The following is a 24,156-nucleotide window of genomic DNA, read 5'->3' as shown; positions in this document are numbered from 1 at the left end:
CAAGAAATTAATTCCACAAGCACCATTGTATGGTGTGAGCGGAAAGAGCATTTCTAGGTTCCATCAACATTCTCTTCTGTACCCTCAATATATTGACATGAAAGCCATGCTTCTAATAATTGAGACGGTTTGCTTCTATCATCTTTCTTTGAGACTTGCATACTGATGGTAGTTGGGAAATAATAGCTTCCATTATTTCAACTCTTGCCTGCTAATGAGAATCTGAAAATGATTTGAGACTAATTTGAACAAGGTCTCTCAAAATTGTCTACTCTGGTGACTGTAGTAAATAGTAAATATAATCTATTAACTATTGAATTTCAGAATTGAAATGGGCTGTAGCAATCATGTTGCTTAAATCTTTTATTTTACAGAAAAGGAAACAGGTGTTAAAAAATTTATTTCACTGTAAAACCAAATTTGCAGCTTTACATAATAAAATGCTAATAATATAAACTGCATAGGAATGAATAAAACTTGAACATTCAGGCTTATACTTCAAGGCTGAAAAGTCTAAATCTGCCTTCCATTTTGTTTTATTGTCTTTTGATTTCTTTCTATAATTATTTATTCTTAATGCACATTTCTTAAAATGAGATATTGATAAAAGCCCTAGTTTTCTCCAGTTGTTTTTATGTCAGAGAACAAATTCCAGGGGACAATATGCATTATTTTGATGATCGTAAATGGCATCACTTAATAATATCCACCACAACTCACAATAATAGTTCTCACAGATTTTCTTTTGTATATTCTGCTTTTCCTTGCCTTGGACTGAGTGCATTTGATTTTGAAGAGCTGACTGCTTATAAAGTTTACCTGTTTATGACACTCTGGCTGTGCTCTTGGTGCTTCTAACAGTCCCTGAAAGAGAAGGCAGATAAATTAACTTAACAGTGAGCCTGCATTGATTCCCTGGTGTGGCTTCATCGAGCTGTGCCCTGCGAAGGGCTGAGCCGGGTGTACAACAGGGATAAGGATATGTACAATGTGTGAGGGGGAACTCACCAGTTGGTATCCCTTGTATTTTAGCCTATGATGTGTGGCATATACCATCATGCTGTGATTTTCATTTCTTTCCTTTGCCTTTCCATATCTGGTCTCCCACACACCCTTGTCATTTTCTTCTTCACTGTGTCTTTTGTATGTGTCTCTCTTCAATAAAATATTCTACTCTGAAAGAATATGAGAACTCATCCTGTCCCACTGCATGCCTATTACAAGAATCACTTCTATTGCATTATTGATCAATAATCTGATTTGTACTTGCATATTTCTAGTACCAAATAATTCACTACTTTTCCAGGAATTTTATTACTGGGAAACTCTAATTATTAGGAAATATTTGATTCATAGTGTCGTGAAAATCCTTTCCTCTACAGTGGTTAGCCTTTGGTTTTGTTTTCAGAAAGTATTCAAAATAAGAATGATTCCTGTTTCACATGGTAACTCATCATTAAGCATTTAAGGTCAGCCGTTATGGCCCAACTGAAGTGCCACCCCCAGTCAATACACACACACACACACACACCCCTCGCTTCTTCAGGCCAGGCATCCCAATTCTTCAGGTAGCAGTGGTTTATGGACTGCTTGTTAACCTGTTTACCTCTTGTATCTTTGTCACAATATAGCAACTTCTGTCTAAAAATAATATGCAGAATTGAACACAGTAATTGTCCTTGATCTAGAGATTATATTTCTGTCAAAGTCCGAGTCGAAGTTTGCACTTGTTTGCTTGTTTTAGTGGCAGTCATATTCTCTGAGCCCGTCTTGGTCTTAGGGTGAACCACCCACCTACCCACCCCTCCTTCATAGATCTTCTTGAATATACATTTCTCCATTGTGTACTCTTGCAATTCATTTATTGAACATCACATTTGTAATTGTTTATGTCACTATTTTCAGTCTTTCACTCTGAAAACTTAATTCTGTTAATCAGCATAGTAGTTTGTCTCAGTTTTGTGTAATGTGAAGTTTCGAAAAGAATATCTTCACTCAAGTAGAACAGGAGGTCTTGAAGGATGATGCCTGCAACTCAGTCACAGAGAATTCTCTTGGGGTTGAGCAACCACAACTCTACAGAACTGTACTGTCATCAGATCCACATCTAATGTTACAATGACTTGTCAAATCCCTTGTCAAGATACTCTGTTTCTTTTACCAATCTTATAATTTTCAGCTGCTCTCTGTTTCTGGCTCCTCGTTTCATTCATAGTTTCCTGTACCATAGTTATATATGGTCTTGCTGGGCTTAGGCACTTTCTCATCTCTGTTCTCTAGAGATATTGGAACTGCTTCCTTAAATGCTATTTTTTAGCAAGTCATTGAATCAGGGCCACAAAATTATATTTTACAATTGTGTTGGCATAAAGTTAGTTTTTTAACCTGGAAGTTAATTTTTTCTTTGCATTATAAAAGTAGTTTAATTTCTGTGGGCCTCAGCATTGTGTCTACTGTACTTTAACGGATAAGCCAAACCCACAATGTCATCTAACCAGCATGTGCTCCCATATCTAACACGATAGTTCATTACTTGTTCTTCCCTAGTCCATTTTTCTGTTTCCATGACTGTACTGGACTCTGGCTCCTATATTTTAGATGGCTTACATACTGATTCCTCTGATCATCAATCTCACTTCTTTCACATTTCATGGCACGTTACATACCAGCTGTTTACTTAGTAGTTGCACAATATATACTTAGACAATTTATTTCTTTGTGTTAAATATTAAAAAAATTCATTTTGATATTTAATTTAGAATTTAGGATTTATTATGGTCATTAGCAGTTAATATGGATTACACTGTGACACTATTATCAATTCATAAGTATCTGAGGAAACTTATCATTGATTAAAATAATTTTAATTTTTTTATGATTCACATGAACTGTATCAATGAAAAAATGTGAAAAACATTGAAAGTTAAAAAGTAGAAAACCTGGCTGGGTGCGGTGGCTCACGCCTGTAATCCCAGCACTTTGGGAGGCCGAGGCAGGCAGATCACGAGGTCAGGAGATCGAGACCATCCTGGCTAACATGGTGAAACCCGATCTCTACTAAAAATACAAAAAAAAAAAAAAAATTAGCGGGGCGTGGTGTCGGGCGCCTGTAGTCCCAGCTACTCGGGAGGCTGAGGCAGGAGAATGGCGTGAACCCGGGAGGTGGAGCTTGCAGTGAGCCGAGATCACTCCACTGCAGTCCAGCCTGGGCGACAGAGTGAGACTCTGTCTCAAAAAAAAAAAAAAAAAAAAAAAAAAGTAGAAAACATAAATAACTTAGACTTTTATCACAGAAGGAAGAAAATTGGAATGATTTTGTTGTATTTTTTTTCTAGATATTTCATATATAAACTTATTGATATGGTTTGGATCTGCATCCCCACCCAAATCTTATGTCGAATTGGAATTCCCAATGTTGGAGGAAAGGCCTGGTAGAAGGCAATGGGATCATGGGAGTGATCTCATCACAGTTCTCATGAGTGGTTTAGAGCCATCCCTTTGGTGCTATTCTCATGATAGATTTCTCACACAATCTGGTTGTTTAAAAGTGAGTAGCATCTCCCCTCCTCCCTTTCCTCTTGCTCTGGGGTAAGGAAGTGAAAAGCTGGCTTCCTCTTTGCCTTCTGCCATGATTAAAAGTTTCCTGAGGCCTCTTTAGAAGCTGTCATGCTTGCTGTACAGCCTGCAGAACCATGAGCCAATTAAACCACTTTTCTTTGTAAATTATCCAGTCTCAGGTATTTATTTATGGTAGTGTAAGAACAGACTAACACACTTATTTATACTTTTAATAAAATTAAAATCATTCTGCTATACTCCTTTGTAGCCTACATTTTTCACTTAGCATTATTCTGAAGACATTTGCCCACTTAGCGTTCTTTTTCGCTTAGTGTTATTCTGAAGACATTTGTCATTAATTATTCTACAAGGCTATGATTTTAATGACTAAATTGTGAAATTATGCCTGTTATGAATATACCATAGTTTATTTAATCTCTCATCTACTTTGGGAATATTTAAGTTGTTTCCAATTTTTAGGGGGTTTGAGTCAGGTCTACCAAATTTATTTATTTTACATTTGTTATTCTTTAATTGCTGCAGAAAAATTCAGGAGCTTCACAGGTGGTGGTAATAGGGAAGTCATCTTCAACAAAATTCCTGTTTTTAAAAAATATTTAAATATAGACTTTTAAAATTAAAATGTTTTTATTTGAATTAAAGAAATATGATGCAAAGGCAAATGTAAACTAGAAGCAGTTTCAAAAATTTTCATGAATTTTATAAATATTACAATATTACCATATTTATAAAATATTACAATGGTAATATTTTGTTGGTGAAAGTCTGTCTGCTTATAGTGAATGAACTGGCTTATCAACATGAATCTAGTTTTTCTAGTTCCAATACTGCAGAAGCTGTTTATTGCCTTGTGTGCTTTATCTAACAAATGTTGCTTTAAAAAACAAACAAAAAAAAGTAAAATTACAAGATATATCGAGTCTGGAAGTGCAGTGTGAGAAATCTATTAGGCATTGTCTACTATTTGAAGAAGAAAGATGGATTGATAAAAGCTATTAAAAACTGGAATTAATGCATATTTCATGAACTCTACAACATTAAGGGGAAGATCAAACTTAAAGGTGGCCATTTCAGGCTTTACACAGCACTTTATAATTTTATTTTCATCTCTTCGAGTAATGTGGGTGTAATGCCAGCAGACCAATTATGTTCCAGAGATGAAATAACTATCTTCAGCAGCTTGGCAATCAAGGGTCTATTGTCTAAAATTCTTCCTGGTGTTTGTAATGTAAAATTGCCGAAGCATCTGCTTTTTTATCCTGGCAGAGCTCAGATGGTTCACAATGTCCACAGGCCCACATATCATCTCTGACCTTCTGCCATAGTGCTCAAAAGATGTTTTATACTGATGTGCAAAGTGCTCTTTCCCATAAAAAAGTTATAGCCATGAATAAAGGTAAAAGAGCTGCAAATATAATTATATGAATAAATTAATCTATATGCTGATTTATACTACAGGAAAATAAAAACAGCAATGTTTTACCACATAATGTGAACATAATTTTGTTTCTTTTTAATGTATTGAGACACCAGTCATATCTATCTGTGTATCAGCATTTACAGAATGCAACTGTTGTTAAATTACTTTTTCTACTCATAAATCAGCCTTGTGAACTTTTCCTCAAGGATAAAACCTATGAAGAAATTGTTAGATGGAATATAGAATTGGAGCTGTAAGAACAAAGGTATAATAATGTGGCTACAAATAATAATGAACGTGTAGATTTTGGATGTTGCTTCTAATTTCAGTTCAAAAGGTTGTTATAGCAAAGTGTTATAGTCAAACACCAAAAATGTGCACAGTAAATACAGTATGGGGATGAATTAGTGGTACTTTAGGAATGGGTTGAGGTGGGGTTTTAGGAAACAGCAATTTGAATATAAATTAATGATGCTGTATTGATATAGAAACATTTCATTTGACACATGGCCAAGTGCTATTCAATTGTAAAAGGACAATAATAATAGCAGTTGTAACATCAGTAGCCTGTATATCTCAGCTAGACAGTTTGCATGCATAATATCACATCCTTACAAAAAGGATGCAAAGTGCCTTTATTATTTAAAAATTAAAATGAGTGAGAAACTGAGGCTGGCAGCAGGGGAGGTAGGCGGTGGAGAGGTAGGTGGTGGTGATGATCTCTTGCTAAGTGATCATTGGCAGAGCTGAGATCTGAACTGACATCTCTCTAATTCCAAAGACTGCATTCTTTCCAATACACTATGTAGTAACTGGGCAACCATATTTCTGCTGTGGTTAGTATTGAATAGACTCTGGAGGCTGTTGTCTACATCTGATAACCTCTGTAATTTTTTGGATTTGCTTCCCAACTGTAAAATAAGTTCTTAATCACCCACAACATTTTCTATTCTCTCATGATTAACTTGGCATACTTGATTCTGACAGGTTCTTGCTAGCAAACAATTTTGGCATTGTTCAGGGTCTGTCAAACCTGTAGCAAACACAAATGGATGCCCAGAGGGCAATCTCTGAGTTTGTGGAACACCCTCTAGTCAAAATTCTGCAGCCCATATCATTGAAAGAATAATTGTTTGGGTATTTAGTATATATCCTAAGCTAGCTTCTGGAGAGTTATTATTACTAAATACACAATTTCCTATTCCTGGATCATACTTCATGGAGTCGTCCCATAAGAAGCAACTTCCTCACATATCTATGCTTGTAAATTCGTATATATGTATACACACACATATATGTATGACCTTATGTGTATGTATGTGTATATATATAGTGTGTGTGTGTGTGTGTGTGTGTGTGTGTGTGAGAGAGAGAGAGAGAGAGAGAAAGAGACAGAGAGAGAGAGAGAGAAAGAGACTTCAGATTCACGGGTCATATTTTCAATCATTATTTGCCTGTCCCTTATAAACAGCAGTTATGGCCTTTTAAACTCCAGGTAGAGTTTCTCTGGAAGATTTCAGCCTCCATAGCCTCCATAGATCCCCCAAAGTGGATTTTTTTCTATGATCCGTGCCTATATTTCAAGTCTGACTATCTCAATCATTTTCTCCAAATTTGGTGAAATTCCTCTTAGCTATTTTCACGTGGTAAGTAAAAATACTGAAATTTGATTTTTTATTTAAATGGATTGTAACCTTTGGCAAGTTGATTACTCTTTATCATTAGATTTGTAATATAAAAACTGGGGAAAGAGGTAGAATCCACCATTGTAGATTTTTTTGAGGATTAAAGTTAAAATATGCATGCAAGTTGCCTTGCTGAGTGCTCAGCTATATTAAACACTCAATAAATGTTAATAATTATTGGCATATGGAAACATGAAGTCCCTTTACCTTATCTTGTTTCATTGTTTAATTTGGTATAGATTATGCCAGAGTACAGTATTTACAAGAAAAGAGAGTAAAGGCTATACTAGAAAGGAGAAGAGACAAGACAATGGGAGTAAAGGAGAGGGGGAGCAAAAGGCAGAGAGAGAAGAGAAGGGAGCAAAAGGAGGACAAGAAGGCGGGAAACAGAAGAGGGAAGAGGAGGGAAAGGAGGAGGGGAATAAGAGGGGGAAGAGAAGGGGAGGAAGAAGAAGAGGAGGAGGAGGAGAGTGTGCACTTTGGATACAGAGAGAAATGGATGCAGGCTTCAGGCAAATATGAGATGGAGGAGAGAGGCTATGGGTTACATTGGTTTCCATTTCCTTCTTTTTCTCAAAATTTAACTGATTATAAACTCTTTGAAAAAGGTTTATCCATATTTTTTCCCAAGGTAGAATTTCCTTGTGGTTAGCACAGGACTAAAATGGAAAAGGGGAGGAGAAAGAGTAAAGATGTGGGCAGGGTAGCTCTCTTTATCTGGTCCTGCGTGCTTATTTTCTGTTTTCTTTATTCTTGAACTACCTGCTTTGTAGTCGAGGGAAATGGGAAGGTAAGCACGTTGGTTCTCTTTCATTCCCAGTCCCTGTTGGTCACAGAGGCCATTAAGACTAAAGAGAAGTTACATGCACACAACCTTTCTCCTATCCAATCTTAGTCCTATCCCATTACTTTCTCATTCCAAGTTTTTAATTTTGGTGGTGCAAAGGTTATGATATTTGGTTTTCAGAAAAATTGGGAGATTTACAGTGGGTCAGGAAAAAGGAGAAATGATTGACGTGTGATTTAGCAAGTAAGAAGAATTCTTAAAAAGGAAAACCTTTGATTGCTTTCTTATTAAATATACTGACTGTTCCAATGGATAGAGCCTAAAGAAAATATTTATTGTGCTGACTTCTTTATAGGAAAACTGGTTGCTACTAAACCGTAAAAGTCCTGTAATTATAAGCTATCTTTCGATCCAGAGATCTTCAACATACTTAACTTTATCTGTCTTGATCTATTGCTTGGAAGATTTTATTTTCACAACCTGTACTGATCCATCTTATTATAAGTGATTACATTGGACTACTTAAATCCCAGTGGATTACATCCTCATAAAATGGTATATAATCAGTTTGATGAAGCACAACCAGTATGTCACTGTATAATAGGTTACATCTTACATACTGGAAGCTGGACTACTAAAAATAAATTTCACTCTTTTTGTCATCTTTTTTTGTGAGTCAACAAGCTGCAAAAATTCCTGTGTACTTTGTTAAAGCCTTATGTAACTTCTGGAAATATATATCTTTATTATTTTAGTAAACATTTAACCTGTGTTTTTAAAATAAAATTATTTAAAAGATTAGGATTATCAGTGTGGGAGTTCTGTCAGGCTGGTGGGAAAAAAATTTAAGGTGAAGTTGTAGGATATAAACACAAATCTTCTTGCAAGGCTGGAAGGTTTTTGCAAAAGTCTCAGGATAGGGTTATGGCTGAAAGCAGCCTAATCTTTACCTTGAGTAAATAACTTAGAGTAGATACATAGGAATGTAGAGGAGTTTATCTAAATAACTTGTTTACTCATGTGGTCCTAAAACTAACCTTTGATCATTCGCAGGCAGGATGGCTCTGTGGTGGGTGGGGTGGGGATGGCGGTGGTGGGTTGGTAGGGGGAGGGGAAGGTGACCAGGTTGATTACCTTCTAATGGTGTTGACTCAAAGCCTTTATCATTTAATGTGCTGAATAGATGCTGGCAGGACCAGCTAGTCAGGCCATCGCTGCAACTCCTTACAGCACTCTCCTTGGAGTCTGTAAGTGGCCCAGACCCTCAGCTGGACTGAGAAGCATAATATCTGTGTCAGTGTACGTTATTCATCCACAGTTGGGTCAGGGTCTGTGGGACAGACCCTTGCATATCAGCTAAGAAAATTGTCTGCTTTGTTTTTTGTTTTAAGAATTTAGGATTATATTTGCAGTTTCTTTTTTGAAATTGTATTTTTAATTTTTGTGAGTACATAGTAGGTGTATATATTTTAATGGGGTACATGAGATGCTTTCATACAGACATGCAATGCACAATAAACACATCATGCAGAATGGGGATATCCATCACCTGAAGCATTGTAATTTCTCCAAATTAAAGATATGACATCTCAGAGTTCATCCAGTCTCCTGGTCCAAGGCTCATTCCTAGTGACTTGTTATTACGAGATTTTTTTTTGAATCCAGATTTTTTTCTTTGTTTCCAGGATCTTTAAAAAATGACATTTACATGCAATTAAATCTCATCCTCTGCAAAATGTTGTCACTGTAGCTCCAGCTGAGGTTGACTAGAACAAACTGTTTTACATTAGTACATGTGATGCTATGCCAGAAAGTCAGCTTAGAACATGATGCCTAACATTGCTTTCAGCAAAAATTTTATTGCCAATTCCAGTAATAATTGGTATACATGAAGATACAAAATTAGATAGTTACTGTTCAATTTGAACTTCTTTGAGCTCCTAAAAAAAACTACCTAATAAATGCACAAAAATGGAGAATTTTACCCCTTAGCTTGTGAGACAAAGAACAAAAGACCAACTTATATCTGTAGCAGGCAAATCCACATTATGTTTAACCTCAAAGAGACATAAGAATCCTTATTGACAACAGCTCATATGGTGACTTTATTGTCTCTGTCTTCATATATGTAATTTTCCCCAAGATTTTTAGAGTAAAACCAACCAAGTCGGAATGCATACGCAATGTAATTAACAAACTCCACCTGTGTATTGAACATATGTTAACATTGTGAATTTATTGATTTCATCCTCATAAAGTAGTTTAATATACAGCAGGATTTTGAATTCTTATTGTCACCTTAAAGCTACTATTAAAGTAAATGGGAGTTGTGATCTCATGCCACACTATTGTGATGTTGACTGTGTAGACAGGGAAAAATAGTGCAGTGACAGGAGCAAAACTTATGGTATCTTATATCTTACAAGTAATCTTATTTCAATAACACTACAGGTATGTGTTTTATGTTTGATTTTCCCTCCTTTTGGAAATATTTAAAATAGATTTGAATCTTCAATTTGGCTCATTATTGTTGCTTATTTAAAACTAGATTGATTTACTCTGCTTATGTGCCAGTGTATTAATTTTTCTTCATAGCATTATTGAATTTCCCCCAAATAGTGGCTGTGCAGATGGTATTTTCACATTTCTTTTCTGTATTGTAACATGCCTTAAAAATCATAAAGCAAAATACATGTTTGGTAAACTGTAGAATATTATTGTTTAAATTCCTTTTCATAGAGTTTATGCTTGTGATCTGTGATTTTAACCAGCTGGTTTATGTTTCAGATTTATGGTCACAAACAGATAACTCCTGTATTCTGACCAATAATGTAACTGTAAGTGCCATCACTTCTGATATTGATCTCTTGAGATCTTTTAAAGCAGCTTTCTGAAATGAAGAGTCATCAGAAGTTAAAAACATGCTGCTTCTATTCCTACTAAAAATCAAGTCTTCAGAAGCTGAAGCCTGAACTAGAAACCAGATTTCTCTTTTTCTTGATGTCTTTGAGGTGGAGAGAACAAAGGAAAAGAAAAGACAAGGGAGGAATCTGAGTCAGCAAGAGAGAGACAGAGATCACTACACAATACCAATGTGCTTCAGAAGTGTTAACAAGCACCTCTGTATTGACAATTAAAGTATAGAGGGGCAAAAGGAATTGGTTTTAAATGCATGAGCAGTAGTAGATGTAGGACATTGACATTTTAATTTCCCAGTGGTTTCTTGATGGGTCTATACTATGTGAACCATCATGAAAATTTAATCTCTATGTAGATCTGATGGGAGTTAAAAAAATCAATCGTAGTAACAATAATATTATTATTAATAAAATAATTATTAACATTATTTAGGGACTTATTTTTCAGAGATTAAGACAATTGCTTTGCATATATTTTCTAACAAATGATCTGCATAATAATCCCCGGTGGTAGCTACTATTGTGCACGTTTCACAGAGCAGAAAACTGAAATACAGGGAAGATAACAACTAACAAAAAGCAAGTACCTCAGGTCAGAGCTTGGTTTTAATCCCAGAAAGTCTGACTACAAAAGCCTCAGTGGTCAACATTGCACTTGATTGCCTTTGTGTCTAAAGGACTGGGAGCAGAGCAGAATGTCTGGTCATTTCCAGCATCTTAAAAGTGAATTCTAGCCCAGGTGCCAAAGCTAGGACTTTGTCAACTGAGAAACAATCCACTTTGCTGTTGCTTGTGTAGACCGCATCTTACCCTTCTCTCTAATTTTTATATTTCCATCCTTTTCCATTTTAATTTCTGGTATTCTTTCATCTAAAATAATAGCATAGGATTACACCTTAGATGCTACCTAATGTCTTTCCATGTGCATTGATATTGGGTAACTACAGTCAAAGAGAAGTAGAGAATTGTGGCAATGCTCTGAAGTTTCTCAAGGGGGAGACTTTCAAGGATGATCATTCAAATAATTGTTAAAAATTGTTTTATTTAAGGTTGAACTGATCAGGTTTTTTATTTTTACTACGTATATGCAAGAGTTAGGTCTCTGAAGCAAAAAGAATATATTGGTGATTTGGATAACTATCAGCACAATCCAGCCAATTGCTTTCCTTGTCCCATTCTTCAAACATCCAGAAGGTACTAGCCTCACTCATCACTACTGTTTTCTCATCTCTTTGACACTTTTTTAACTTCATATTATTTCTTCGCTGACTTTACTTGAGATTTATTTCTGAATACATGCACTTAAATGAAATATTTATATATTCAATTTTATTGAAAATTGTATACACTTCTCATTTTATTTGTAAGAGGGCTCAGTGGCAATTATAGTCACACTGTGTATTAGTTCGTTCTCACACTGCCACAAAGAACTACCTGAGACTAGGTAATTTATAAAGAAAATTGGTTTAATTCACTCACAGTTCCACAGGCTGTACAGGAGGCATGACTGGGGAGGCCTCAGGAAACTTTCAATCATGGCAGAAGGGCAAGGGGAAAGCAAGCATGTCTTCACATGGTGGCAGCAGAGAGACAGTGAGCAAAGGGGGAAATGCTACACACTTTCAAACAACAGCTTTTGTGAGGACTCACTATCACGAGAACAGCAAGGGGGAACTCTGCTCCTGTGATCCAGTCACCTCCCACCAGGTGTTTCCCCCAACACTGGGGATTATAATTCAACATGAGATTTGGGTGTGGACACAGAGCCAAACCATATCACAATGGTAACAGTTTTTTCTATATGTTTAATAAAACCTACCTTTTGGAAACCATGAGGAGAAAAGTTATTTGTTTTCCAAATACTTAGGGTAGAATGCATTTAAAGAGATGGAACCATTTAAGGTAGAATTTTAGGTTTTAATTAAGGCTCACAGAGTGGAGATACTTTTATATCTAAAACCTTTAAAGATATTTTTATTATATGACACCTTCTTTTAGAGATACAGACCACTTGAAATGCTGACATAAAGAACATTTGAAAATTCCAGAAGAGCACAAAGGAGAAAGTAAACCTCACCCATTATCCCCTTGGTCCTCAATCTCACCCTTCAAAGAAAACTTGCTGATATATTTTTGTTGTATAGTCTTCCAGCCTTTTTCTTATGTAAGAAAGAACTATAAGAAAATACATATATGCATAAGAAAAATACTATTATAAACTAACTACAGTTTTGATATTACTTTTTCTCATTTGAATATATTAAATATTTTCTTACATTGAATATTCTTCTATAATAGGATTCTTAACCTTTTTTTGTAACAGGGGTTGCTCTTGCAGTCTGTTGAAGCCTATTATTATGGGTTGAATTATGATTCCCCCAAGAAGATATTTTAGAGTCCTAATCTCCATCATCTCAGAATGTGCCCTTATTTGGAGATATGGTCTTTCTGGAGATAAAAGCTAAATTGAAGGGCTGAGTGTGGTGGCTAACGCCTGTAATCCTAGCACTGTGGGAGGTTGAGGCAGGTGAATCATGAGGTCAGGATATCAAGACCATCCTGGCTAACACGGTGAAACCCTGTCTCTACTAAAAATACAAAAAATTAGCTGGGTGTGGTGGCATGCACCTGTAGTCCCAGCTACTTGGGAGTCTGAGGCAGGAGAATCACTTGAACCCAGGAGGTGGAGGTTGCAGTGAGCCGAGATGGTGCCATTGCACTCCAGCCTGGGCTACGCAGTGAGACTCCATCTCAAAAAAAAAAAAAAAAGTTAAATTAAGGTCATTAGGGTGGGCTCTAATCCATTATACTAGTGTCTTTACAAAAAGGGGAAGTTTGGAGACAGACACACATACAAATAAGGAGGATACCAGGTGAAGATAAGATACAGACAGAGATCAGAATGGTAATAGAGATTAGAATGATGCTTCTGTAAGCCAGGGAGTACCAAATATTGCTAGAAAACCACAAGAAGCCAGAGAAGAGGCACAGGGCAGATTTTTTTCCTCCCAGCTCTCAGATGGAACCAATCTTGCTGACACTGTGATCTAAGGTTTCTAGTCTCCAGACCTGGGAGATAAATTTCTGTCATTTAAGCCACGCAGTTTGTGATACTTTATTATGGCAGCCCTAAAAAATTAATATGCTCATGGGCCCCCTTCTTAGAGTAATGTTTTTAAACTTATAAAAAATACCTAAGATTAAAGCAATTATATTAAAATATAAACATTTTGTGAGAACATAACAATTAACTTCTTTTTTTTTTTTTTTTTTTTGAGACAAAGTCTCCCTCTTGTCACCCAGGCTGGAGTGCAATGGCACGATCTTGGCTCACTGCAACCTCTGCCTCCCGAGTTCAAGTGATTCTCTTGCCTCAGCCTCCCGAGTAGCTGGGATTACAGGCACCTGCCACCACACCCAGCTAATGTTTGTATTTTTAGTAGATATGGGGTTTCACCATGTTGGTCAGGCTGATCTCGAATTCCTGACCCCAGGCGACCTGCCCACCTCGGCCTCCCACAGTGCTGGGATTATAGGCGTGAGCCACCGCGCCTGGCCACAATTAACATTTTATTATCTATGATTACTTATAACCTCCTAGTAGGTCTAATAACCACCAATTCAAAATAGTAATGGTTATATGTGTTATCTGTGAAAACGATAATGTGATACAAAAATACCTGTTATTTCTAATGCTGACAATGTCACAAGTGCTGCTACTACAAATGTGGCTTGTTTTCCATTCATATTTGAAATTTCAGCTAAGGTTCGTGAAAATAAGGATGTCAGTATTTTTTTTTTCATTCAAGTTCATGAACCCAGGTGAAGAATATCCATTCTACAATATGATACTTTAAAATGGTTTTATACTATAACATCACTGATTATAGGATTCACTGCTAGCGAATAGAACACACTCAATGAAAAGATAACAAGTTTATCAGTTTCAACTCTAAAATGATAGGTCAAAGGAATCAAATCATTCATACTACAAGACTTCCCACTGTAAAATGCATTAGCTTCAGCCTAGATATCCCCGTCTTTCCTGACCTTTGCCAGGTATTTTCAAATAGAGGGGCTGCTGTAATTTTCAACACTTCTGCTAAGCCATGCTGTGTGGGCAAAGTTGACATTAAGATAGGGCAAACCTAATGCTGCCATGACTATTAGTATCTTATCACACAAGAGTTTTAGTTGTTTGTCATCTGCTGGGCTATTTCCCAGCACTTGTGTTCTGAATTTCTGTTTTGATCCCATTGGCTAGTGCCAGATCTCCCAGGGACATGCTCTTCATGTGAAGCAGGAGGCTAGCTCTCCCCAAGGCACCCAATGTTTTTTGTGTTGGTGATGGGATAATCTTCTTATGCAAAAGCATCCTAAGCAAGCACCCAGTTTTTTCCCTCATGGCCCCATTTTATGCTCCCCAAGTCTAAATTCATAAATAATTACTGGTTACAACCTTAGCTTAAGTAAGTTTGCCTGCATAGCTCATGGGCTGTCACTCATCTTTGTCATTCTTGTTAGTGGCTAGAAAGGAAACCAAGGAGTAGAGCCTGAGTTTAATGCTAAGTACCATCCTGGGTAGTCCTCAGGGAATTAGAGAGAGTGCTTACATAAAAAGAAAACCCTATAGATTATTGTAACATTCACAGATTGTCCCGCAAAGGCCTGTCACATTGGCCAGTGACATGCAGGTTGTTCATATTTCAGGATGAGCTGTAGTTACTTCAAGGCAAATCAGCAGGTTATTCCCCAGCAAGAACTCAATGCTAAGTGAATAAATCTTTAAACTTGGAATAGTTTTGCCTCAGTTTTTACTCTGCCTGTCCAATTCCATCTGAGCTGTCTTTCTGCTCTATTGTATCTGGCAAAAATCTAATAGTGAGATAGATTTTGTGAGCATGTCCTCACTGGGGTGTACACTGTAAAAATTATCTAGAAAACAACTAAATAATAAAAGGTGCCATACATTTTTCAAATGTTCTTTTGAATTTTTCTGAAATATCTCATTCCCCACAATATATCAATGATGATTTTATAAAAGTAATTAAACATAAATAATTTGAATCACATTTTTGAAATTAAAACCTTTCTTCTTAACATTTGCCAGATTCTTGGAACACTCCTAGGAAGGCCCCTGTGAAGCAGCTTTTGAAATCAACGGGGTGTCCTGAAAACCAGAGAAATCTGCCCAGGAATAAAACAAAATGAGAGTAAAAGAAAAAATACATTTATGAACATCTTCAAAACTTCTTTTTAGAAATAGATTTTCCAAAGGTCTGTTAGATGCTACAGACCTCAAAACATTTAAGTATCCAATTGTGATATTCAATAGTTTTTATAACTTAATTTGATTTCTAGAACATTTATTTCTCAACAGACAAATTGGAAACATGTATGTAGGAGAGCCATAAATGGGGCAATTATTGTTGGTCCTGATCTTTCCTGAACAAATGTGGAGGAGATTAGTTTAAAAAAGAAGGTGAAGATTTATATACATTTTTTTTAACAAGTTCTGTCATGTTGGAATTATTTAATCTTCTTGCATACAATTTATGGATGGAGGAGTGAATTTGTTAATGTAGAACATATTTCCTGACTTTATTGCTGGGCTATATATTTTCTTGCCTGCATACTGTAGGCAACCTTAGTCATTTTTATGTGCTTTCTTGAGAAAAATCTTCAACAAGCATAAATGAGTGACCCAGTGTTATAATTTTGTCCTCAAGATTGTACATACTCTCTTATCTGGTCTAATGTCTATATTGTTAATGTCTACAAGGTACTAATACATACACTTTATAATCTCTTGGACAATTGAGTGCTTTATCTTCTGATACACCAGGATTAAACTCTAGGTATTATCCAGCTAAAAGCTCTCCTGCTATTCTGTGATGCAAACACAAACCAAGTATATTGATCTTCCTGACAAGTCTAGATGTTGGTTCAGATACTAATGGATGTGAATATAATCCTTCCTCCAAGAGTTTATTCGTTTGCCATATGAAATAATGCATTTTCCAGAGTTTTAAGGCAGTGCAGTTTATTTTTTAAAACAATGCTCCAACTCATTGTATTGTAATTATCTACTGCAGATTATCTAGGGTTGCTAACCAGAAATAAAAATTTGTGCTTGCATTTCTTTAATTTGTGGCATTTTGACTCATTGATTCTCTATGTTTTAGTTGGAATAAAATTTTTTTGGAGAAGAAATCATAAAATGGCATGTAGGGTTGATTAAAATAATTAAACATATCATATTGTTTAATTAATCGACAATACCATTTTTAGGGTAAGAGCAGTAAAATGTAGCACAGAAACAATTTAATTAGCATTAGGGAACATGGACCATCGAATGCAAACAGTGTTTGCAGTGTTAGGCTGAGGGGAGCCATAGAGTGTCTGTGGCCAAATGGAGTAATGTTTGCTTTTGGTTTAATGTTTTGGAACATCATAACTTCATAGAATTGTATGAGTTGGTGTACAGGCAGAACTCACAGTATGGCATCATGTGGACATAGAGAGAGAATATGTGCATGCATGCACAGTGAGATTTTCACATTAAGAAGACATTTCTTCCACAACCAAAATGCTCTTACCTCGGGAGTAGGATGTGATGAGTGACTTCCCAGCTTCAGCAACTCAGCACACACAGCAGTCTGCAGCAGAAACCAAAGGGTATAATAAGCAAATAATGCAAATTACCACAGGCCAAATAAATTCTACCATTGCCCATGATTAGTAAAGGATTCAGTTCATTTTGCAAAGGGCTCTGTAGATTACATTCCAACTCAGAAATGTACAGCTTGATCAGTAAAGTTTGTAAATGACTTTACAGATGAGGGATGCCATTCAATAGTGAAGATGCACTTCAATTGCTAGAGCATTTACAAAACTCGACAGCTGAAATGTGCTGCAGCCCGGAAGCTGGTGACTGGATCTGTTTCAAGTTAAAGGGAATCAGCAGAGTACAGTCTAGAAGGACAGTATATTATATATACAGTGAATGTCTTAATTATTAAATTCTGAAAGTCAATTAGCAAAGTAGGCAACCAACTGACAGCTACAGTGTGAGATTAAATGAAGAAATTTGAGCTTTATCAGTAGTGATGCTGACATTGGGTCATCCAGTATATCTAGAATTTACCCTAGATCACAGTCATCCTTTCCTAGGGGGTGCTATATTCACAAGGAAAAAGGACATATAGGAGGAAAATAACATTTTATCCTTAGCTGGTCTTGGGTCCTCAATGACAGTATAGAGAACTCTAGTTAGTTGTGGCCATGTTTTTCCTCAATCAGTTAGGTTTAATAGCTACATATGGAAACAGGCTGTGGGTGGATAAGGCCTGCTCACTTACAAATTGCTCAAAACTAATATTCCGATTTTATTATTGAGCTGTGTATAGAAATAAATCAAATGAAGGTAGAGGAAAGGGAACTGGGGAATCAAGAAGGGGAGTGGGAAAGAAGGAGAGAATGTGAGGGAGAGAATGAAAGAGACAGGGAGAGAGAGGGAGGAGAGACACAGAGAGAGGCATAGCTGGTCTTTGCAAATGTACCTTCATTGTTTTAGTGCTATTGGATAGAGAGAAGAAGAAAAGAGTGTCTGAAAATGTCAGCATATGGCTTTGATTGCAGAAAAAGTCACCCACAAATATCACCCTTTTAATACAGAGCCTCCATATCCTCTTGCACATGTGTGCAATGTGTGTGTGGACATAAGACCAAAGAGATTTTGACTTCCAGCTGTAGCGTTTCCTCTGAACTATTGACTTGCATATGAAATTGTCTACCAGCAGCCACACTGGAGGTTGCACCAATTCCCAAAATACAACACATTTGAAGATTCTTGATTTTTCCCTCTACTATATTTTCATTCCATTAACACTACCCACTTTAATAGTTTTTCCCCTTTTAGTAATCTACCTCCATCATCCTCTCAATTGCTCGAGCCAGAAATATAAGTGTCATCCTTGATTTCTCCCTTTCTCTTATACCCCTCATCCAATCTATCAGTTCAGCGTATTCAGTCTTTCTCCCAAACATGTCTCCAACATAACCAGCTTTATTTGTTAACATTTTTTTTTCTGTCTCAGTCCATATAGACTGCTATAATAAAAATACCATAGACTGGTGGCCTAGAAACAAAAAAAAAAATATTTCTTACAGTTCTGAAGAATGGGAAGTCCAAGATCAAGGCATTGGCAAATTTGGTGTCTGATCAGGGCCCTCTCCTGGATTACTGACTGTTGTCTTCTTGTTGTGTCTTCACATGATGGAAGGGGCAAGAGATCTCTCTGGGATCTCTTTTATAAGAATACTTATTCTATTCATGAGGGCTCCTTATGATTGAATCACCAAAGTCCCCATCTGCAATACCATCACACTGGGGAATAGGTTTTAACATGTGAATTTGAGGGGGCACAAATATTCGTTCCATAGCACCTTCTTTAGGTCAACATCCTCTCCCACTATGAATAGTGCAACACCTTCCTATATTTATTCTTTGTCCTTTCCAATCCAGTCTTTAGGATTAAGTAGCTTTTTAGGTTATGAAAAGACTATGGCAGCCTTGCTCCCTCTTCCTCTTGCTTACTGTGCTCCTGACATTTTGGGTTGCTTTTACTTCTTTAACTATACCAAGTTCTTCTCAGGCTCAGAGACTTTGCCCATATATTTTCTCTCTCACTCCTGAATCTCTCATGACTGACACCACTGAATCCTCTGGTCTCAATCTACATGTCACCTTTTCACAAAAGTCATCCTGACTATTCTACCTAAAATAGGTCCTCAACGCCCATTCCCACTCTGTTTATTTTCTCATCAATTTCTTTTTTCTTTTTCACATCATAACTAATAATTGTTTGATTTACTACTCAAAATTGTTTTTCTGAAACTTGTAAACTATATTAGAATATTTGGCGACTTGGAGTCAATCACAGGTAATGTTGCCCTCTTAAGACCCACTCTTCCCTCATCAGCTGTCTAGATCTCATATAGTTAGGTCTATCTTTTGAAAACCAGTTTTATTATCCATCTTGCATGAAGCCCTCCCTATTTCATTTACCAATACATACGCTCAGATGTCCATTGGAACATCAACTTAAATGAAGATGCTAAAGTTTTATTAATTAATAGATCATAAGTAAAGTATAATTTGCAAGGGATGTGATTAGGGAATGGGTCTCAATTAGATTATTTTTTATCACACATGCGAGTGACATTTGTTATCCTGGGAAGTATTGGAACAAATGAGTAAAGATCCAATGACTAATAAAACTATTGTAAATTAAACTATATTTTATGCATGTCAAAAAGCAATGTTTTTGATGCAAGATTACATACATTCCTGGAAAGGGATCTATTACTGTGGTCAGCATTGCAGAGTGGCTGAATTTCTTATAACTAGTCATTATTGCCTCCATTTGTAGTGATGCACATACGAAAAGGCCACATATTTACTGAATTGCCTACTGAATGCTTTTACGCAAATAATCTAAGACTGAAAAATACAAACTGGAGACAATAGACAACACTAGGGATCAGAAAAATGTTAATCTTAAAACTACATGCCTAGTTGAAAAGCTCATGTATCCTCTTCTGCTTTCCCTTCCCCTTCCCCTTCCCCTTCCTTTCCCTTGGGATCAAAAAAATGTTAACCTTAAAACTACATGCCTAGTTGAAAAGTTCATGTAACACTGTCCTTCCCTGCCCTGCCCTGCCCTGCCCTTGCCCTTGCCCTTGCCCTTGCCCTTTCTCTTTTCCTTTTCCTTTCCTTTCCCTTTTCCTTTCTCCCTCTCTGTTTTGGCTTTGGAAAGGTGGGGTCACTGGAGAGAGCAACCATAGTCTAGGAAATGATTTCCAATATTCTTTTTCTTGTTGTTTTGATCTGTGTGCCAATATTTAATTAGTTTATTATGAATGGCCATGGTTATGGTGTTTTCCAGACTTTGATATTTCTTTTTTAAATTTTTTTAATTTAAAAATAATAAATTTCTGAGGGCTCTGTTCTGTTCCACTGATCTATGTCTCTGTTGTGGTACCAGTACCATGCTGTTTTGGTTACTGTAGCCTTGTAGTATAGTTTGAAGTCAGGTAGCGTGATGCCTCCAGCTTTGTTCTTTTGGCTTAGGATTGACTTGGCGATGCGGGCTCTTTTTTGGTTCCATATGAACTTTAAAGTAGTTTTTTCCAATTCTGTGAAGAAAGTCATTGGTAGCTTGATGGGGATGGAAGTCAGTGTGGCAATTCCTCAGGGATCTAGAACTAGAAATACCATTTGACCCAGCCATCCCATTACTGGGTATATACCCAAAGGACTATAAATCATGCTGCTATAAAGACACACGCACACGTATGTTTATTGCGGCACTATTCACAATAGCAAAGACTTGGAACCAACCCAAATGTCCAACAACGATAGACTGGATTAAGAAAATGTGGCACATATACACCATGGAATACTATGCAGCTGTAAAAAATGATGAGTTCATGTCCTTTGTAGGGACATGGATGAAACTGGAAAACATCATTCTCAGTAAACTATCGCAAGGACAAAAAACCAAACACCGCATGTTCTCACTCATAGGTGGGAATTGAACAATGAGAACTCATGGACACAGGAAGGGGAACATCACACTCTGGGGACTGTTGTGGGGTGGGGGGACGGGGGAGGGACAGCATTAGGAGATATACCTAATGCTAAATGACGAGTTAATGGGTGCAGGAAATCAACATGGCACATGGATACATATGTAACAAACCTGCACATTGTGCACATGTACCCTAAAACCTAAATTATAATAAAAAAAAAAGAAAAAAGAAAAAGAGAAAAAAATAATAAATTGTAATTTATTTTATTTTAAGTTCCAGGGTACATGTGCAGAATGTGCAGGTTTGTTACATAGGTAAACGCGTGCCATGGTGATTTGTTGCACCTATCAACCCATCACCTAGGTATTCAGCCCAGCACGCATTAGCTATTTTTCCTGATGCTGTCCCTTCCCTCGCCCACACCAACCCTGACAAGCCCCAGTGTGTGTTGTTCCTCTCCATGTGTCTATGTGTTCACATTGTTCAGCTCCTACTTATAAATGAGAACATGTGGTGTTTGGTTTTCTGTTCCTGTGTTAGTTTGCTGAGGATAATGGTTTCCAGCTCCATCTATGTCCCTGCAAAGAATATGATTTCATTCCTTTTTATGGCTGCAGAGTATTTCATGGTGCATATGTACCACATTTTCTTTATCCAGTCTATCAATAATGGGCATTTGGGTTGATTCCATGTCTTTGCTATTGGGAATAGTACTGTAATCAACATATACATGCATGTATTTTTATAATAGAATGATTTTTACCCCTTTGGGTATATATCCAGTATGAGATTGCTGGGTCAAATGGTATTTCTGGTTCTAGATCTTTGAGGAATTTCCTCACTCTGTTCCACAATGATTGAACTAATTTACATTCCCACCAACAGTGTAAAAGTTTTCCTATTTCTCCATAGCCTTGCCAGCATCTGTTGTTTCTTGACTTTTTAATAATTGTCATTCTGATGCGTGAGGTGGTATCTCATTGTGGTTTTGATTTGTATTTCTCTAATGATCAGTGATGCTGAACTTCTTTTTTATATAATTGTTGGTCACATAAATGTCTTCTTTTGAGGCATGTGTCTGTTCATGTCCTTTGCCCACTTTTTAATAGGGTTGTTTGTTTTTTTCTTGTAAATTTGTTTAAGTTCCTTGTAGATTCTAATTATTAGATCTTTGTCGGATGGATAGATTGCAAAAAATTTTCTTCCATTCTATAGGTTGTTTGTTTGTTGGGATGATAGTTTCTTTTGCAGATCTCCTTAGTTTAATTACATCCATTTGTCCATTTTTAAAAAAATTATTATACTTTAAGTTCTGGGGTATACGTGCAGAATGTGCAGGTTTGTTACATAGGTATACATGTGCCGTGGTGGTTTGTTGCACCCATCAATCTGTCATCTACATTAGGTATTTCTCCTAAAGCTATCCCTCACCCCACCCCCTGCCCCCCAACAGGCCCTGGTATGTATGGCCCCTTTCTGTTTTACTTTTGATGTTTTCATCATGAAATCTTTGCCTGTGCCTATGAGCTGAACGGTATTACCTAGATTTTTTTCTAGGGTTTTTATAGTTTTGGGTTTTACATTTAAGTCTTGAATCAATTTTGAGTCAATTTTTGTATAAACTGTAAGGAAGGTATCTAGTTTCAATTTTCTGCATATGGCTAGCCAGTTCTCCTGGCACCATTTATTAAATAGGGAATCCTTTCCCCATTGCTTGTTTTTGTCAGGTTTGTCGAAGATCAGATGGTTGTAGATGTGTGGTCTTATTTCTGAGTTCTCTAATCTGTTCCATTGGTCTGATTGTCTGTTTTTGTACCACCACCATGCTGTTTTGGTTACTGCAGTCTTGCAGTATAGTTTAAAGGTGGGCTGTGTGATGTCTCCAGTATTGTTCTTTTTGCTTAAGCTTGTCTTCATTATTCAGACTCTTTTTTGATTCCGTATGAATTTTAAAATAGTTTTTTCTAATTCTATGAAGAATGTCAATGGTAGTTTAATGGAAATAGCATTGAATTTATAAATTACTTTGGGCAGTGCATCCATTTTCATGATATTGATTCTTCCTATCCATAAGAATGAAATGTTTTTCCATTTGTTTGTCTCCTCTCTGATTTCCCTGAGCAGTGGTTTGTGGTTCTCCTTGAAGAGATTCTTCACTTCTCTCGTTAGCTGTATTCCTAGGTATTTTATTCTCTTTGTAACAATTGTGAATGGGAGTTCATTCATGATTTGGCTCTCTGCTTGTCTGTTGTTGGTGTATAGGAATGCTTGTAATTTTTGCACATTGATTTTATCCTGAGACTTTGCTGAAGTTGCTTATCAGCTTAAGAAGCTTTTGGGCTGAGACAATGGGGTTTTCTTTCTTCTTTTTTTTTGAGATCGAGTGTTGCTCTGTTGTCCAGGCTGGAGTGCAGTGGCATGATCTCAGCTCACTGCAACCTCTGCCTCCCGGGTTCAAGCAATTCTCATGCCTCAGCCTCCCGAGTAGCTGGGATTACAGGCATCTGCCACCATGCCTGGCTAATTTTTATACTTTTAGTAAAGACAGTTCCGCCATGTTGGCCAGACTGGTCTTGGACTCCTGTCCTCAAGTGATCCACCTGCCTTGGCCTCCCGAAGTGCTGGGATTACAGGTGTGAGCCACCACATCCAGCTGCAGGTTTTCTAGATATAGGATCATGTCATCTGCAAACAGACAAAATTTGACTTCCTTTCTTCCCCTCTGAATACCCTTTTATTTCTTTCCCTTGCCTGATTGCCCTGGCCAGAACTTCTAATACTATCTTGAAAGGAGTGGTGAGAGAGGGCATCCTTGTCATGTGCCAGTTTTCAAGGGGAATGCTCCCAGGTTTTGCCCATTCACTATGATATTGGCTGTGGATTTGTCATAAATATCTCTTATTATTTTGAGATACACCCCATCAATACCTAGTTTATTGAGAGTTTTTAGCATGAAGAGATGCTGAATTTTTTCGAAGGCCTTTTCTGCGTCTATTGAGATAATCATGTGGTTTTTGTCTTTAGTTCTGTTTATGTGATGAATTATGTTTAATGATTTGCTTATGTTGAAGTAGTCTTGCATCCTGGGGATGATGCTGACTTGATCATGGTGGATAAGCTTTTTGGTGTGCTGCTGGATTTGGTTTGCTAGTATTTTATTGAGATTTTTGC

Source organism: Symphalangus syndactylus, chromosome 8 (genome assembly GCF_028878055.3).
Source record: "Symphalangus syndactylus isolate Jambi chromosome 8, NHGRI_mSymSyn1-v2.1_pri, whole genome shotgun sequence".
Taxonomy (NCBI): Eukaryota; Metazoa; Chordata; class Mammalia; order Primates; family Hylobatidae; genus Symphalangus; species Symphalangus syndactylus.
The sequence above is the reverse complement of the archived record's forward strand: the minus strand, read 5'-3'. Positions refer to the sequence as shown.